We start from the raw sequence: 15,266 nt of genomic DNA, 5'->3' as shown, positions 1-15,266 counted from the left end.
TATACGAATAGGACCTAGCTCAATGCTACTTCGTTGAGCCACAGTTACCCACAGCTACACTCCGATCGAGAAATATTAACGCTTGTTAGTTGAATTTAACATATTTATGCTCTCGTGAGCACGCAACTATAATACTATAAGTGATTTTGCCAATGAAATAATAATTCGTGACGAATAATTACCCATGTCAAACTAAAGCGTGAAAAGCATTATACCAGCAAAAAAAATAGTTACACAGCTAAAATAATACTTACATAACACTGTTTAAACAATACTAATTTACTCAAGAACTTAAATTAACGACACATACATTAAATAACTATGTTTGCTTTAAAATGTGGCCCGTGACACGGTGCAAAACAATAAGCTCAAACCCCGTTGTGTTGCCCTCTGCCCAAATACTCCCTGAAGTCGGGGTGGCGTCAGGCGCAGGCGGGTCCCTACCGCCGCTACCCGCCTATCCCTGCAGCATGGCGGGGTTCAACCTGAGCCGCACGCCGCCACTTGGAGCCCGCTCAAGGCTGCTCCAGCGATCACCGACCGCGTCAACGGCCCCGGAGTGGGGATAACGCGACGTCCACCCTCAAGAAACAACCACGCAATTGCAAGTGTACAAGTGCGCGAGAGCGCAAGAGCGAAAGTATGCTGCGTCATTTATACCTTTCCCTGGCATCTCTTCTATCGGTTCCCCACCACATACTTAGCTAATTCCTCTCATGCGTTCGGAATTTTCGTAACGCTCGAAAATTGTTACCCCCTCAGCAAAGAAGTTTCACTTCAATATATATGTATATATATACGTATATATATATATATATATATATAGAGAGAGAGTGAACATACGCTTTTGCTGGTTTACACTTGCTATGTCCATAAAAATGTTGAATAAAAATTATTATTTCATTGTCCACGAATTGGCTTATAAACGTGAGAACAATTTGTTGACAATAATAATTGTTTTATGACAAACTACAAAATTATTTTGTTGTCACCACAAAATGTTTGGTAGGGTATACAAGTAAATTGAAAACATATTTTTGACAACCACAATTTTTTTTTGTATTTAAGTTTAAGACCCTCTTTAATTGGTAAGCTAATACAATTTTTATTATCAGATCTGGCTTCGAATAGTGTTTCAGTAAAATTACAAGTGGTTATATGTCTGTTAGTGCTCTCTTTATTGCTTATGAAATTGGGCCATATTTTTGAGAGTTTTAAAAAGACTAAAACTGGTTTCTTTTGAAGCACTATTCGACATAAAGAATATCGATGTTCTATGACACAAACTTATTAAAGGCGTATGCAACAAACATTTAGCGTTTGTGGAGAACGGTTGCAGTTGTCTCCGAATAAGGGGCCCGCCTTCCTAGGCACGCAGTGTGCAGAGCTTCAAGAGAAACCTCGCGGGTTGAAAACTGCTCAAATAGCCGAGTAGTGTCTGTTTGCGAAAAACATTTAAGAATGCGCTGAGGGCGGATGAGAAGTCATGTTTCCGTATTTCGTTTCTGAAACTGTATTTTTGGAGAGTGAATATGGCTAATACGCGTGTTTTCAGAACAATTTTAAGTCATGAAACACACAGTAAAGATTATATTGAAATGGCCTTGCATTACACCTTCATCTTCATTTCTGTCATATAATGTATGGTTGCTGCTGAAATCTCATAGTTAAAATATTTGCAATTACTATATAACGATAATAGTAGGTATCTGATTTCTTTTAATAATGAAATGGACATTTGTTTTGATGGTGAATATGTAAACATATTGTTATATACAAAATGATTTTCTTCTTTCTTTTATTTGATTGGCAATCGCTACTGAAGCTGTAGAATTTTCGGGGAACGCTGAAAGAATTTGCGATCATTTATGCCTTCAGTATTCATCAGTTATCACGGAGCAGTACCATCAATATATAGAGGTTTTTATATAACGAAAATTGATTGTTTTCTGAAAGCTGTGCAGTTGTATTTTCAAAACTGAGTGTTTTCCCTTTTCTAGAATGAAAGCTACATGTTATTTTTGAAAAAATTGGTTGTCTGTAAAGTCGGTTTACGGACGATAGTTTAACGTGACAACGTCATAACAAAACATTGATGAAATGATTGATCCAGAAGATAAGGAAATATCATATTCGGCCTGAGACTGAGCCGTAATAGGTTTTTGCAACCAAACCATTTAGGCATTAAAAATATTATATTCTTTGAGGAAGAATTTTGTTTTTAATTTTTCAATCTTTTGCATGATAAAATCTACCTCTGCATAATTTTATTAATAAAATTGAATCATTTTTATTGAATTATCACTATTTTGTATGGATACAAAGGAGTGAAATGAAATGTGCAATTGAATTAATAAATTGACCTTTATTTGCATTCATTAATTCAAATATATTTATTACTGTTGAAATGTTGCGTGCGCCATATTTATTTTTACAAGTACAAGAAAAAGATTTTGCAGCTGCCGGGTTTCGAACCGACAACCTTTAGTTTAATTGTTCGGTACGCTAACCACACGCCCACGAGGCCATACTAAGGCAATGTAGTTTCAAATGTTATATATACACATATATAAACATATATATATATATATACTTTGTTCACGGTAGGGGTATAATATTAACACGATTTTATAAGAAATACGCATCCCAAACACACCAAACTTATTTATAATGTGTTACAATATTTTTTAAAATATTGTGCAAAAGATCCCGGGTGTAATTTGAATTATTATGTGTAACTGTAAAACACCATTGTTGGTTCAAAACGTATTTGAATTTTCAACATTACTTTTAAATAACCGTACCGATTGTGCTGAAAATCGGTGGAAGATCGTTAAATTACATAATTTTAATAATTCAAACGACGAAAATATGATTGAAAAGTCAAATCGATGGTTGCTCCAATCGAGTGGAAGAGAGATGCCACGCATGCGTACAATGAGCAAACAGAACACATCCGTAGTGGGACATCCGTAGTGGAACACTTTTTCGTGCGTACAGCCGGCGTTCATCGATTTATTAGACGTTGTCACGTCAAAAAAATTATATTTTAGTTGCTAAGATGAGAAATGCCTGCAACGAGTAAATTCATGAACGGTCCCTTAATATCTTGCCATTTTAAAACTTGGAGCGGGAAGCATGCAGCGGATACTTTTATCCTTCATCCAGTTATAACGAAGATCTCTTTAGTAAAGGGCCCACGTTAAAATTTTTTTGAAACACACCACATTAGGATAAAGTATATTACAGTAGGAACCAAACTAAAAAACTGTAAACATAGAGGTCAGCACTAATAAACTATTTTTTTGAACATTTCTCTTATATTGAAAGTTTGGTTACTGTTTCTTTGAACCTAATCAAGGAATTGATTTTTGTCTACCATACTAATTTTCTTTTTCAGAACGAGCAGCAGAAAACAAATGTTGACATTGCACCCTATTAACCTAGCTATTTTATTACTTTAAATTAGTTGAAGGTGTATCATATCTCAGTTTTGTGTACTTAAGAAAGGCAGAAGATAAGCTGGAAGCCCTGACCACTTGTTTCCTTCAGATAAGGATGGCACTTCAAGGCTCGAACTACAGCTTCATCTCAACGCGATATTACACGAGACTCCCTCTCACCCCTCTTGCACCACCAGAACCGGCTGCAGCCCTGCTGGAGACCTTTCCCCCCCCCCCCCTTCATTTAATTAGTGCACGTAGCTAATTAACTCCAGTCCGCAGCGCCACGCGCGTATTACAGAACAAAGCGGCTTGTTAGCCTAAACACCCCGTCGACGTCCCTCCCCACCCCCATAGGTTACCCTATCTCTCTCTCTCTCTCTCTCTCTGTCGTCGGGGGCCCGTTTTAACTGGTCGCCGAAGTCACGGTAATGGCCGATTCAAACGCCAGACAATGGCCGCTGATTGTTCGGGGCCTCGCGGGCGGTCTAATGGGGCCGTGGGTGCGGTCACAACCCTTTACCGGGCGCGTTCCCCCTCCCTCTGCCGCTTTTGGGCCCTTTTAACTCGCTGCGTGCGTACTCCGGGTTCCGGGCGTCGTGTCGACTTGGGGGGGGGGGGGGGGAAGGGTTCAAGCACTTCACTCCTCGTATTGTGTTTGACGCCGGCGAGGGTAATAGCTCGAGTGGGGCTTCGCGTGACTTCGGAGGGACTCGGGAACGAACTGGAGGAAACTTGGCTCTTGAATCAAACGTAAACACCTGCCACCAGGGGCGAAAAACTGCAGGGATTCCAAGAGGAATTACGTTTATCAGTCCCGTTTCACAGTTACGATTTCGCAAGCTAAGTGGGCCATCAAAGCGAGGGCCTTTTTGAATCCAGCGGGATCCGGGCCCCCCTCACCCCCAGCTAGCAGCTCACAGGAACTTCGATAATGGCAGCCCTTCGAGTTGAGTAACGAAGTCCGCAAATACCATTAATAAAAAAAAGATAGCCCACATATACTCTACGTTAAGTTAATAGTTATTTATTTAACTCAAAATTCTTTTGGAAATAATTTTGACTTGTATACGACTTATACATTGGAAAGCCAGTTTTAAAAGTAAATTGCAAGTAAAATAGGATATAATTTCAAACGTTAAATAATATAATCCGGTCTAAGTATATTATATTTGCATATATATGCATATGTATATGGAAAGAGAGAGAGTTTACGCATGCGCCATTTAAACAGTTTTTGTATATTTACAGGTCACAAATAATTGGCAATCTACTCGAACGTTGAATTTTGGGTGAGTCATCCTATTTGACATCAGATATTGGACACACGCGTTAACCAATTTGAATCAAATAAAATTAATTCTGTGCAGAAAATGGTGAATTATTTAAACCACGTTTGAAAATTAAAAAAAAGTTTAACATATAACAACTGTGAAACGAAATTACTTACAATAGTGAGAATAAATTATGAAATTATAACGTCAAGGCATGTGGATTGGAATTGTAGGAACGACGACTATAAGAGAGAACAGTTTGTAACGACCCCAGGAAGGTGCCACTCATTGGTACCAGACTCCGCAGGGAGAGGAAGAAAATTAAGATGGCAGACGTCACTTGGCCTAGTTCTAAACTTACCATTGCACGACATTGTGTCTCAACACAGCCTACCCAAAATATTTTTTTATAAATTACATTGTGTTAAAATAAATGTTAAAATCTCAAATAAACCATACCTTAAAATTTTTCTTCAGGATGAAAATGTGATGAAAGATAATTTTGACAGTTTTTGTTGTAAAATAAGCAATTCAATTATGTACGAAAAACATTTCTACTGGGCATCTTAGGCGCGCTCAAATTTAGTGTACGTGTGATTATACGCACGTGAAATTCGTCTTAACACATCTCACTCATTGACCGAGACGGTCTGCTTATAAATATACGACCAAGTATTAAAGATGTGTTTCGAATGAAAAGCGTTGCTAAGGAAAAGCACATCCACAACGTAAACAGAATTTGTGACAATGTTGAAATAAAAATCCAGCTTTCTGACATTGTGTTTTGGACTCCAGTGTCTCATACGACACGTGTTCATTGTCTCTTCCTTCCTTTGTTGAATTATTTTTCTTGAAATCAAAAACGGGTTGAACGACATCATACAAAGGGTATATCCATTACAATATGTTTTAGAATAATGCAGAGCTACATCTCTAGACATAAATTGCTTACGTACGTCAATTTTACAGTGTATCTACACAGTAATACTACATTACTTAATTACCCATATAGTAATATTCATTCTACTATCTATAGGAGTATGTCAAAAATAGTATGTTAAAAATATTGTGGTCTCTACAGTGTTTAGTGACGATGGATATGTTATTTTTACTTACTTATAAAACTGCTTGTTAGTGAAAAGAATATGCCTTCATTATGACACATAGGTATCAATGTTAGTTACAATTTAATGTTTTTTTTTGTCATCCCAAGACATTTCAATGCTCACAAATTATTGTGAGGGCTACAAACATATTTTTAAATAATTTGAATGAGTTTTACCTTTCAAATGGATTGAAGTTATTCTAATTAAAAATTCAAAAGTTTTGCATCTTAGAAATTAAAGCAAAACTAGTTTTAGCGTGTATTTTCTTGGAAAAAAAATAAGCAAATAATTTTTCTCCGATGAAGCTTGAATAAACATTTAAATAAGCCTAAGTCAGATTTCCACTGGGATTGTGCGAAAAGAAAACAGGTGACTAATTAAAATGTTATTTACAAGATAAAACAGATACGAATAACTTAAACTAATGCATGCTAACCAGTTTTAAAACTAACAAGTGAGGAGCTTTCGTGCAAAACTTGTTAAGTCCACCTTTAAGGTGGTTTTAAGATAATGATGGAAAACCTGTAAATCATAGCAAAACATTAGTAAAAATTTGTAACTATAAGCATAAATTGTGCTTGCATTGTGTATTAATGTAATGTTAGTTATAAGTTAATACACTATTTAGTTTGGTAGATAATTAAGAAACAAATATGGACATGTCAAGTTTTGTTGTAACAAAACACAAGAATATGGACATGTCGAGTTTTGTTTGAATTATTTTGATAGTAAAACATAACACATAGTTAATTTTCATGATTGTTTGTATTTATTATAATAAATCTGTAGTACTTATAACAAGTTAACAATTTAAATATTTTAATTTCATACTAATACACTGTATTTACATTATACACATGAAAAAATATTACAATGGCTCTAATCTACAGTAAACAGATTAATACACTGACATGGCGACTAACCCCAATGTTTACTCGAACAGATAAACGAAATCATAAATCAATACACTATATAATTTTATTTCATCTACACTTTGTGTAGAATCCACGATTTAATGCGTTATCTTGCTGCAGAAACAAAGCACTGTAATCCTATCAATATTTGAAAACCAAAGATAAAACAATAAAGTGATTGTTTCTTATGTTCGTCAAAATAGATGTAGCTTTACGAATTACATGAATGCACATCGTTTATCATACACAAGATGACAGCAAAAATTAAATGTTAATATATTATTACCCTAACATATTATAATATTTAGTGTTGATTAATTTACTACCCCTTAAAAACGCAAAACATAGTGCAATAATGTAATCTTTCTACGAAAGAGTAAATAAAATATGGTCTGCCACGACCTTATACAGCCCAGATTAATTTAGAGCATATTCCGTAAGTTTCTTTAAATATATCCGAAAAGTGGAACAGCTGCACGTGGACATGTCGAGTTTTGCACAAAAACACATAAATATGTACTTCACTCTTGTAAATAGCTTGGACATGGTTTTTGTATCGTCGTGAGATGGTAGTGTTATTCGCCTCAGAAAAAGGGTCTCAAAACATGTGAAACATACATTTTTACTGGTGATGGCCTTGTATACTTTTGCACGAAAGCTCCTCAAGGGTAATAGTCGCATCACAAAGCCGTGACGCGTGGTCCAGCATTTCGAAAGACGTGAGCAAATATGACTGCATATACACTACAAAGCACTCAGGCCGTCTCCATATACGGGTACGCAGTTGTGTATGTGTTCCCGTGTACTTACCCATTATATATATATATATATATATACACACACACACACGCATATGTGTATATATATATACGTATATGTATATGTACGTGTGTGTGTTTGTGCGTTTAGACAAATTAATTTGACGCGTTAATATTTTGGATTCTAAACACTAAAAGCCGTCGTTACAGTTTTAAAATATTAACTGTTTAATAAAAATAATAGTAACAAAAATTAAGCAGAAAAAAATTATACTTTTAGCGTTGTGTAGTGACTATCTGAACACTACTTTTATTTGTATGTACTTTTGTTGTGAAGATAATATTTTTTTTTAATTTCGTTAAAAATATTATGGCTTGTAAAATTTATCTAAATAGGTTTGTGCGTCTCTTGAATTACGAAATACATTTAACGGCTTACTTCATTTACGATAGGAAAAAAAAAAACTTGTGATATCATTTTAGGGGACCATAGTACGTGATATTATATAATTCAGACGAATCCAGACGCGACTTTACTAGAAATAAGACGATTAAGGTGCTCGTATAGAAAGGGGTTAGTTAACATGCACTAAGAAATCAAAATTATTTTAATCTGCTTTAAATCAGCAAAATTCGACTGAGAATTTGTTAAAACTATTACATGAATCAGTGGGTTCCAGCAGTTTATTTCAGTAGCTAAAGTTCCCTAGTTTATCTTTGGTTTTAATTGATTTCGCAGTGAATTAAACTTATTTTACTTAATGCTAAACCATTTAAAACGAAACGTTGATAAAAATCACTGCAGAAATTATATTATTGTAGCCACAACAATACTCTGTAAAAGTTTAATTGTTTTGGTATAACAGAAAAAATCAATCTGTGGTAATAAACAATATGTCAGCATAAATAAGCGATTAAACAACTAAACAAAAAAAAGTAACAAAGAAATTTTAACCTTTTTTCCCTCTGACATTTAATCTCTTGCAATGGACTCGCAACAATAACCGTGTTTAAAATTTGTTGTTTTTGATTCCTTTAGTAGACATTTTGTTTATGTCCTTTAAACACGTATATTTTAAATGCGGCAATAAGATATAAGCCTAAAGTACGCCTTAAATGCTATAAATACAAAACCTCGGAGTAGAAATATTGATTAATTCTTATAGTATATACATTATTTTAAATTTCACATTTACAAAGATAATTTAAATTTCGTTGTTAAATTTCAAATTCTTTTATGTATGAGAATGAGCATACGTAATAAATTATTGGATTTGAAGTTCAATTAATCAGTCACGATTTTAATAACAATGTTTCTTCAGTGTTATAATTTTGTAAATTTAAACTATGTTGTCATTAAAAAGTAATTTTAAATGAGACTATTTTTCAAGTATTAAATCATTCGTGTTTATTTGTTAAAATATGGCATTGAGTAGGGCCTACTTTAATTTAAATCATGTTACTGACTTTTTAAATATATCCTTAAAAAATATTTCATTATTGATCCATATAAGGTGCCAAACCGTTTTACTTTACTTGATTCTTAAAAAGAAAAATTGAAAAAAATTCTAAAAAATAACTGGATCAAAATTTTTTTATTGAAAGTATAAATTTTCTATTTGATGGACTGTATGATTTTCAAATATATTATCAATTTATTGTTGAACTGTTTTAAAATTGAAGATACTTTATCTAATGTCATTAATTTACTTTTAGGTTTTTTTTAAATTTTTGGTTATGTGTGTTAAAAAAAACACGTTTGAAACTGTATGCAGTGTATTAAATTTTAAATAAATTTTCAAATGATGTTCATTAAGTGTTTAATTTTATATTATTCTGAATCATTGTTCAAAAAGGCGAATTTAGTACGAATATTTAAAATACAAAAAATAAGTATATACCTTTTTAGTAACAGTAAGAATGGCCGAAAGCAATGAATGGCTTTTGGAGAAACAAAATGCCCATTAGTTATGAAAATATTTTTTAAAAATCATATACAAAATTAATTTAATTAATGTAACATTTTAAAAAATGCCGAAAATCACCTATGATTTTCACATGAGTAATAAAAAATTGTTTTGCTGCAGCCATGGATATGTTCTCTACAGATTGGTCGTTAAAAATTATCCATGGATAGGATATAGTGGAATGCAATCGTGAAGACTACGGATGTCTGGTGACAAATTAATGGACCCATTAGGTGAATATGCGAGAACAGATTGTGTTTCACGTTTCTCAGCCACTCTCTTTGGATTCTAAGTCCCATCCATGGACGTGTATCTCCGTGTCAATCCAATTCCGCAAACAGGATGCGGGGTCAAAAGGTCGCCCGTCTGCTGTGCGTTACCTTGAACTGTCTGTCTCTCTCCCCCCTCTTCCTCCTGTTAGTGCGGCTAGCGATACGGAAATGTCAGTAGGAAGTCAGACGAGCGGTCGCAGAGCTACCAACGTGCCCAGATACCCACTCGCACTGTTAAGCTTTCACTTCCGACACCTTCCAGTAAAGAACGTCGAATTAGAGGGTTCGTAAAACTAATGCAGTCATTTTTGTTTGACAAGTTGGATGAATTGAGCTTCCAGCAAATATATATATATATATATATATATATATATATATATATATATATATATAAACCTGGATGATCGAGCTTGTTGGTAAATTGTGTTTTTTTAGAAATATTATATTTAAATACGTATTACATACTGATGAAATGATGAAATATGAATAATATTTTTCGATCTTACCCACATAAGAATAAAAAAATATGAACTGGTTATTTAAATAAAAAATCACGTGTGCAATTGGTTTAATATTTTATTAGAAACAAATACTTAATTTTTTACAGTTTATCAATGAACTACGTAAGTTTATATATATTTTTGTCATCACAGTTTTAAATTTGAAATCGGTTAGTGTTGCTTAACAATGTCATCTACTGGAGTAGCTTTTGTGTTGTGTCGTTAAATCAGTTAGTTGCTCCCAATTAAAAAAAAAATTGTATTATTACTCGCCAATAGATGTCAGGAAGAGTCATTTATGTTTAAGTTGATTATCGATGAAGTTGATTATTGAAAATAAAACGACATTTTCTAAAAATGAACCATTTATCGCCCCCGAACCCCCCCCCCCCCCCTTCCCCCTTGCATACTAAATTTCATGAAAATCTTTGGAGCCGTTTCCGAGATTCAGATTATATATACGTGTATATATATATATATATATATATACATACAAGAATTGTTCGTTTAAATATTATATATACATATAAAGGTATGGTTCTGAAATGATGAAATCAACCCATTGTATCGTTCCCAGTGTAAACGGCAATGGCTTGAGGCTCGCGTTTTCGTCTTGAAGCATTATTAAAATGATAAATATCACATGGGAGGTTAGTAGCAGTTGTAAAAGAAAAATAACTAAAATAATGAAAATATGAATGTCGCATGCAAATAAATTTGTCTGTTAACAGCATGATGTGTTGATTAGTTAAAAATATCGCAAAACATTCATTTTAACATGAAACTAGTATAAATTTGATATAAATATTTTTTTTAAGTTAAGATCTCCACAAAAATCTTCACCCGTGAGTATTTTACATTCAGCACTTTAATGCATTTTATTAATATTTTTAAAGCATTAAAATTAAACCGTGTGATCTAGCTCAGTAAAAAAAACCTGCAATAGAATGCCAGGATTCAGAACCTGCTTGAAGATATTTATACAACTTGATGGATCGAAAGCCATACTCAGGCCCCCCACATCATTCTGTGGGCCCCGTTGCTAGAAGTCATGATGCTCTCCCCCCCCCCTTTTTTTTCTAACAGAGATAAAACAATGTTTTTTCCTTTATGTACATTGTTTTAGTTATATATTTTTTTTACCTTTTCACAATTATTTTTAAAACACATTACAACTAGTTTTAAGTCAGTGTTTCGATTGAAAACGTAAATTTATTTTGAATAATGGAAAATAATTGAGTGTAAGTGTTCTGCACTGTCAACAAGGTGTCACGTCAATTGGTAGTGGTTTTGTTACTCACAGTTGTAGATTCAGACACGTTCTGTACGCACAGCATATTCCGAATCATATTACTCTGGTGTAATATGTGATCGGTAACTAAATTGAGGCCTTACTGTTTAATTGTTTTCCATGATTTATTTAAAATAGTTTACTTTTTTTGTTTTAATTTTTTTTTCTTTCCTTCGCAGGCCCCCTAGACCCATGGGCCCCGTTGCCATATCAACGGTAGCACCGGCCATAGGGGGCCCTGGCTATACTTCGTACATCATTACACCCTCAAAAATATTTGGCGAATATAGTCGGGGGAAAACATTTGACAGCGTGACAGGGCTTTAAGAAGACATTCCTTTTCCTCGCCTGATTCGTACTACAGCGAGTATACAGAGGTCATGTGTAACACTGATGCCTTGTCTGACTGTGCAACATTTATGGATAGTACGACAATGGAAGTCCCAAATACGATTCGAAAAAAAAATGGTAGACTTAAAACTGCTCTGAAATATGTTATGTCCATGACAATTCTGGAACAATTATGTACGAACTATCAATAAAGCGTTCACATAGAGTATAAATAGGCTAACCGACAGAAACTTCACCATAGTTTCAAATAGAGCCAATTTACTGTCGTATTTTTTCCAGGCGTGCAAACATGTAGATTTTTATTAAAGTTTTACCCATAAAAAACAGTAAACTGAAGTATTATTATCTTGCCAAAGTAATTAGAAAGAAACCAAAATTATTAGGGGATCAGTAAAAAGTTATTAATGATTAATACATTGTTCCCATGTTCCCTCCAGGTAAGAACACGTCAATTATCAGGTTACACACTGAGTCGCCACGCATCGGAGAGCAGAAGGCATCTCCAGTCGGCGTGCCCCCAATCCACGAGGTTCCTCAGCCCAGTTTCTACAGGCTGCACGGTGCTCTCTTGTTAATGGCCACGTGCATAGAGGCCACCTGCATGAAGACTAGTACTGCGTCCTGCTGCTGTTTGCGAGGCATGTTGCATGCTGCCCCCTGTCAATAGTCGCTGCTTGTAGCTCATACTGCTGCTTGTAACACATCTCGTCTGATTCCTTTATTCTTTTGATATGATCCCCTAATTACGTGTATCTGATACACTTAATAATGTTTTAACTTCTGAATAGGAAGTATGTCGGAACACATCCTAATTTTGATGTGTAACATTTTAGCTCTCGGTGTACGACATTTGGTGGGAGTAATTTTGTCAATGGAACGGAAGTCGAAGGAACGGAAATTTGTAACAACTACGATGTTGCCATTTGTGCCGGATGGTGCAAAACAAAGTTCAAAAAGGTAAAGTAAAATTTTGAGTATTAACTGATTGGTGAATTTTAACATGATGGGCAGTATTTTATTAAAATTTCTTGTTGATAAACGGGACCAAAGCCGGGGTTTAGTATTTTCAACACTTTTTCGCTTTTATCGGAGCCGTTTAATTATATAGTTAAATATTGTGGTCTGCAGATGGAATGATTCGATAGTCGACGTAGCTGTTCCGGCAGCGAATTCTAGCTGTGGGTGTGGAAATTACGTTTTATTCACGTAATAAATGTATTTGAAAACACATTTTGCGTTTATTTATCACGCTCGGAATTATTTTAAAGAATTCTTCGTTGAATTTTGTGTTGATTTGTATATAATAAGTGTATTTGTAACATTAGAACACACGAATTTGCTCGTTAACGAGATTAGATATTGCACATCTCTGGCGAGTAATGAAATACTAGCTCATATTTTTAAAATATACTTTTCTTTAAACCAACATTGTTACCTCAAAACAATGAAACATGTGTAACAAATAAATGTGAACTACTGCGCTTCGAATGTGTGGCAGTTTTATTTCTGCGTGCCATTTACTGCTTTCCTGTTGGGTTAAAGTACTCGATTCCACCCAGCATCGAACGAAAGGGTGCATTTTATTCGTATGCTAAATGTGCCGGATTCGAATCCGAGTTCTTCCTCTATGAGTGTTTGTCCCATATGAAATTTCCCGAAATGGCTAGAAAATTTCTGAGATGGTTAATCACGAGAAGACCATAAAATATTCCATTCCAAAATTTAACTTTCACGCAAGCATATTCAAACAAGTACCCTACATGCTCTTCTTGAAATGAGTTCCTAGTGACTCCCCTGCCTTTCTAGCTGGGATTATGAGAAATTAGTAAACATCAGCTCGAAGCGAGTGCCGTCAGCAAAAAGTTCACTAACCCAGTGTCCTCGTTAGACGCGACCGCGGTTCGCGTTTTACTGCCGATGCCTGATGTTTGCGCTGCGGGAACCCCCGGGGTAAGCGGCGAGGGGGTGGAGAAAGAAAGGGGTGGTCGGGCACACCCTCGACCCCGATCATCCCTCCCGGCGGGATGCCGGCACGGAAGGGTTCCGACGAGGAGTAAGGGTTACGCGGCTTAGTTAAACATCATTAATTTCGCTCCTGGATATTAATTAGTGCAGGTCGGCTGGGCACGTTGTAATCAGGGCGGAGTGGATCGCCGGGCCGGAAAGAGGGGGTTGGGTTTGGCGAGGCATTGTGGGATGCCTGCCCCAGAAGATCAGAGATCCCGGAGGGTGGTTGTCGTGTCGCGGCGGAGGGATCATCCATCGACCTTTCGGCACCACTCTTGACCCTTCACGTCACCGGTGCTCCTCGACCTGTCACCGCGCACCCACCCTCCCCCTGACCTCGCAGACGAGTACACAGCGACTTCCTCAAAGTAAACCGATTACGACGACAGGCCCGAGGCGACGGAGACGCACGAACAGAGACCAGAGTGATCCGGAATAAAACCTCGTGCCAACTCTGTTACAGGAAATTCCCACTTGAACGCATGAACCCGTGTAGACACAATAACTCAGCTACGGCTGCACGGCACTATTTATCCTAATTTTATGGCATGTCAAGGCATAAAACATATCTTCCAGACCTTCTTTACCTTATTGCAATCACATATTTACTAAAATGCTCTGGTAGTAAATGCCGCAAAGAAATTACTTATCATTTCTCGCCGGCAAATACAACTATCATGATAATCACTTCAGTTCATATGTGTTGACTTAAAAAAGTAGACAAAGCCAAGTCCTGTACCACTTCAAACCAAAAAAATAGCACGGAAGCTTTACTGCAAGCGGTATTAAAATATTTGAAATTGCAAGACGGTGAGGCATAATCCCTTTGACGTGCTGGATTTGGATGGCGACTGCTCCCTGGTGTGGGCTGTATCACCACCAACACGAGCTCCCTAGAGCCGCAGGGAAAGGGAGATGGATTCGCCATACAAACGCAACTTGGAGGTGTTTGAGAAGGCGCTACAATGATAGGTTGAGGCTTCCATCTACCCCTCTACTCTAAACTGTGGTTGACTAAAAGAAAAAAAACCCATCTTACGAGTATCACGAGGCGCTTAACCAAGTCTATCACACCTCTGTATCCCCTCAGAACCCACAGACACACGACATCCAGTCGCGTGGACCCAACAGAGAAAATTTAAAAAAAAATCCTCTTACCTGGCACGGAATCGAAACAGGCACGAAAACACATTTAGGCTACTTTCAGAAAAATTAAACTGCAGCAATTGACACCACTTTCACTAACTAGTACAAGCATCATTCCAGTCAGCTGACTGTGAGGCACATCTGTCCACAAGGACTGATTCACTATGATACTTGGTAAAAACTGTCTAGTGTAACATATCTAAAATTTGACAGTTATACAATTCTTAAGTTTCACTT

This window comes from Bacillus rossius, chromosome 1 (genome assembly GCF_032445375.1).
Source record: "Bacillus rossius redtenbacheri isolate Brsri chromosome 1, Brsri_v3, whole genome shotgun sequence".
NCBI classification, from domain to species: domain Eukaryota; kingdom Metazoa; phylum Arthropoda; class Insecta; order Phasmatodea; family Bacillidae; genus Bacillus; species Bacillus rossius.
Note: the sequence above shows the minus strand (reverse complement) of the source record.